Consider the following 5,718-nt stretch of genomic DNA (forward strand, 5'->3'; position numbering starts at 1 on the left):
TAGAAATCTTTGTGATAAACATGACCATTGAAATCTACCCGAGGACTTTATAGACATACACAGGTGCCAAGGATCCAAGTGCGACTGATTATGACTAGTAATAATCAGATACATACAGATTAGAGATGCATGCGCCAATATCTCAGTGTTAGTAGCAAAAACAATGAGTCTTTCTGCAAGGAACAATATATTCTAAAATGAAATGGAGATCTTTTTTAAAGGTTAAAAACTCATTCAATTTTATGTCTTACAGGGCTTACACTGAGTTCAATACTGTATAACTGCATTAATTCAACTGTGAACCTAGAAACTTGCAGCCACTTGTGAAAGAAATGTACTCTTGCTCTGGAGTGTGTTACTGAATATGTTAAAGCTGTAGTGAGATGCTTCTTCTAATCATGTAGTTATTAAAAAATAATTTAAATGATTAAAAGAAATAATAATTCTTCAAAGCATAAAATTTGCTCCTTAATAATTAGCAGATGTGAAAAACATTAACATTGAAATCTACCTGATGACTTTATATCCATGCTCAGATGCCAAGGAGCTCAGAAAGTAACTGACTGTGACTAGTTATAGAGATTAGAAATGCATGTGCAAACATCTAAGTGTTAATTACATTAAAATGAATTTTTCTGTATGAAACTGTGTATTTTAAAAAAGAAATGGCGATCTTTTTTAAAGGTAAAAACCTCATTTAGTTTTAGATCTTATAGGGTTTATACTGAGCACAGTATTGTATAACTGTATTAATTCAACTGTAAACCTAAAAATTTTCAGTCAGTTTTGAAAGAGATGCATCCTGGTTTTAGAAATTATTATTGAATATGTCAATGATGTTGTAATGAAATGCTTCTTCTAAGTATGTGGTTATTAAATAAATAATTTTTTAAAAGACCAAAAAAAAGAGAATGTACCCCCACAAAAAAAATATAGAACAAAATGAGAGAGGTATATTTAGGGTCATTTCAGAAACTATTGGAAATTCTGTCCCAATCCCATTCCAAAATTCACTGAATGAAATTTTTATTCAAGTCAGTTACTCAAATAATTTCTAAAACCAGCAATCTAGCAGAATACCATGCAAAGATACACAAATAAGATACATACTGAAAATGACAGTAGAAAAATATGGTATCTTTGTTTCCCACACTGCAATTCAAGACATGTAACAGTCTTGAGTCTCAGCAGCTGCTTTACACAGCATTTGTTACGCGGCATGAGACCAAGTGTGGTGCAAAGTGAGCCAGCTGTGTGTTCAGAATCTAGGCTGCAGTGAAGTCACATGACACAACACAGGTGAGTGTTGTCAGAAACATCTTACATTAATTATGTAAGATTCAAAGTCAAATGATTTTGAATTAATTTTTGGTTGCTCTATTTTCAGAAGTCTTATACTATTGCCAAAAATTTTATGAGCCTCACTTTTAGTTACAGGACCCCATAGGGAGTCATGACCTACCATTTAAGAAGCTGTGCACTAGTAAAAACAATAGTAAAGAGAATTCCTGAGGGAATTTCAAACAGATTTCAGCAGATTTTTCCATGCAGAACTGAAATTAAGGAGGAGTTTCCAGTATAAAAGCCTAGACTACTGCATTAGAATGTTTATAACAACAATAGAATTATTCTTACCCCTTTTCTCCAACTAGGTTCCAGAAAGCTGCGACTAAAGTATATTTTCTCCACATGGGGAAAAGAGGCAATGTTGGTGCCAAGAGCAAAGATCTGCAGATGCCAAAGACACAACTTGTTTCCTTTCTTCAAATCAGCTAAATTAGAAAGCCACTAACAGAGAAGCCGAATTCTAAAATAAACGAACAGAATAAATGTAATTTAGAAGCAGATATACTGTATGGAGCAAAAAAGTAACCAGCTTTGACTCCCTAAGACACAGATGCTGAAATTGACTTGAGCATACAAAGTTAGTTTATGAGGGCATGTCCTTAGAGGGGACAAAAGCCAGAGTGAGTGGGGACAGAAAGAAGTCAGCCCACAAGGCCACTGAGTTCAGCTTTAGTCTCTGTGGCTAGAATAGATCTTCACAGTTAAACTAGGTTGGCCCAAGATGGCCTGGGACTCACAGCACACATGGAACACTATTTAGATATGGGCTTCACCACAAGGGAGGTGGTTCTGGGGGTAGGTTCTTCTTTAAAGGATGAGTGGGAGTGTGCAGCCAGTGTCTACCATCAAGTCTTTGAAGAAACTACAATGAATGTCTAATTTAAGAGGCCACATGAAGGTGCTATTCAGTCTAGAGAAACAAGAGAAGAATGTTATTTTTTATGTGACGAATTCTGAGACCAGACTAGGGCTCTTGAAATTTAAAAAGATGATAATGGAACTTTTTTAATTCCACAGATGTAGAAGAGAAACAAGAAAAATCATAAAATAGTATGAGAGACTTAGGGACTCTCTTAAATAAATCTTTCAAAGTTAGAGAAAATTATAGATCTAGTATCAAAATAATGTGAACTTCTAGAAAGAAAGGACGTAGAGAATGAAGGGAAGGCATTATCACTTAACTAATATCAGAAAACAACACATACAGTAATCACGAAGAGCATTGTGTTCTGGACTGAATGTTCCATTAAATCTCCAGTACAATAAATAAAGAGGAAAAGAACATATTTGGGGATAAATTTCAAAGCTCTGGAAATAAAAAGAAGATTCTAAAAGCTTCCAAAGGAAAAAAGAGGAAATCCAACTTAAAATAACATTGGACTTCCAAACAATAGAGCTGGAGAGTATGGAGACATCTTTGAAACCCTGAGGGAAAATAGTTTCCATCTAAAATATTATACCTAGAAAAGCTTTCATCAAGTGTGAAGGTAGAAAAAGACATTTTCTTCCATTCAACTTTCTTAGACAGTCATTGGAAGATAAGTTCCAGAAGAAGAAAAAAGCAGAAAAAAATACATTCAGACAGTCACGAAGCAAAAACAAAAACACAAAAGGATAAAGATAATCCTACTCTTCACAATAGAAAGAAGACTGAAAACGAAAGATTTGCAGTAGGCATCTGAAATGGCCTCTTTGAAGATGCAGCCGGAGAGCATGAGGGGAAGGACTGGGTACTCCAGACGGGAAGGGAGTGATCACTTGCTGCTTTTGTATTAAGAGGAATTGGATACTTGTCTCTAGATTTAGAAGATAAGTCATTAGCAGGTTATCTAAACTAATTAAAAATAAAATTTGTACTTAGGAAAACTAACAAAAGGATTATGTTGCTTAGCTCAATTGTGAACAGTATTTATATCATCATAATAAAGATAATGTTAAAAATATGTTAAACTAAAAATGATAACTATATTTAGAGGTTGAGGAAATGTATGTCACCTGACACAGGAGTTCATGACGCTAGAGTATTTCCTCTGTAAGAGGACGCAACAGAATATATCTAAAGCTTAACCATACTCATGTAAGAAAGAGCAGTGTGAATAAGCTTTTTTGGAGACATATTTAGACACCTCTTTATGTCAGAAGAAACCGTTAAACAAAAAATGCTATCATCTTCACAAGGGTTTGGAGGGACAAGAGAAGAGCCATACATACACCACTATCTCTCCTTACGAACACCACAATTCTAGTTGTCTCTAAGACACACCTGCATTAAATTAATAAAAATAATGTGTTCATTTTCCTAATAATTTTTGCATCTAACATATGAAGTTTTTGCTTTATTTTTTATTAATGTTTTTTGGTCTTTTTTCAAGACAGGGTCTCCCTGTAGCCCCAGCTGACCTGGAACTCACTACGTAGACCAGGCTGGATTTACAGATATCTGACTGCCTCTCCCTTCCCCAGTGCTGGGATTAAAGGTGTGTATGACCACACTCAGCAATTCTTTTATTTTTAAAAAAATTTAGTAATTATTTTATTTTATGTGTAAGTGTATTGTCTGCATGTACGTGCACCTAGGTCATGCAGTACCTACTGAGATCAGAAGAGGGTGCCAGATTCCCCTAGAACTGGATTTATGGATGATTGTTAGCCACCACATGGGTGCTAGGATTAAACCTGGGTCCTCTGCAAGAGCAGTCAGTGCTTTTAACCATTGAGCCATCTCTCCAGTCTAAGTCTTTGCTTTAAGAGTGCCATTTAATTCAAGAGGAATGAATCCAGATTTGTATCTACTTTATAATACCTGGGAAATAAAAAACAATCATGAGTCAATGATGTTTGTACTAGGGTCTTCTTTAATGATTTAATTCCCTATTTTAATAGTTAATAATTTTCTTGAGCCCTGATGTAATTCAATGACTTTGGTCTATTTCATTAATTTTACTCTATCTGCTCGTGTTTCTTCAGCCACCATCAAACAAGAAGAAGCTGTTGGCATCTAGATAAAATTCACTTTAACTTTGATTTCTCTCCAAATTCAACCTGGGTACGAGAGCGAAGCCATAAAGGATCATTGCATTCTTGTTATAATTGACGTTGATGTCAGTAAGGATACACTCTTCATATATCAAGTTGTCAATTATTGCCACCTTTACAGAGTAAACAATTAAGAAGAAGAATTTTTACAATCATTTTAATGGGCTTCTTGTTCATTCATTTCATAGAAAGAAACCAAAGCTGATTTGTGAAAATAAACTTCCCATACTTTGCTTCTTTCTGTCTTTTTAAAGTGCTCTATCAAGGAGACTGTCACGGGCTCTGTAAATCTCTTCTTCCTTTTATTTTAATAGGAAAATGAGAGAGCGATCCAAAGACCGCTGTCTGGGCTTCTGTGATATCTTTTACCCACAGGTCACAGGAGATTTTCAAAGTTCTTTAAACTGCACATTATTAAGAAAGCATAGGGTTCCTTTTTATAGACAAGACAACCCTCCACCTCCCTCAAGTGGCCAATTGAATCCAATTAGTTTCCTGTTTCCAGAGCTGACTTGTGCTTTATTTCTAAGAACTGTACAAACATGTATAATGTCCGGTGGAATGGATTCTGTTTTCTTTAACGAATTCATTGACCTTTAGGGTGAAGGCAGCTGATTACACTAAATGGTGCTCATACTTGGCCTCCTGAGCTTAACCAAAGGCTAGCAGTAGTTCACAGAGCTAGCCAACCTATGGTTGTTTATCAATGCTAAGACTTCATCCAAACACCATTGTATATACTTACATAAAACCCTGTACCATAGTTTTTTTCATTAGAGCAAAGCTGTTCATTCTTGCTTCCTGAACAAACTGACCTTTCAGTGATTATATGTCAGGCCAAAAACTGCTTAATAATGCTATTTCCTAAGAAAAACAGAATGTTTTTGTTTTCTCGGTTCATCTTTGAGAAAGGAGGGAGGAAGGTGACAAAGGCAGTGCCTCCTCCTCCTCCTCCTCCTCCTCATCTTCCTTTCTTCTTTTCTCAATGCTAGGGACTGAACCCAGGGCCTCTCATATGCTAAGCAAGTACTCCACTACTGAGCTACATCCTCAGCCCCAGAGGCTGCTTTTCTTTAAGACTTTATCATTTTTAATTTTGTGCATATGGACAGGGTGCATGTGAGTGCAGGTGCCCATGCTAGATGAGCCAGATCCCCTGAAGCTGGAATTAAGAGGTTAGGAGCCATGTGACATTGGTCCTGAGAATCAGACCCAGGTCCTCTGTAAGAACAGTACACACTTTTAACCACTGAGCCATCTATCCAGTGCCCTGGAGTCTGCTTTTCTGATAAACAACAGTAACATTGTCAGAATTATATGTAGTTAAATTACACT

Source organism: Nannospalax galili, unplaced genomic scaffold, assembly GCF_000622305.1.
Source record: "Nannospalax galili isolate Female #2095 unplaced genomic scaffold, S.galili_v1.0 scaffold831, whole genome shotgun sequence".
NCBI classification, from domain to species: domain Eukaryota; kingdom Metazoa; phylum Chordata; class Mammalia; order Rodentia; family Spalacidae; genus Nannospalax; species Nannospalax galili.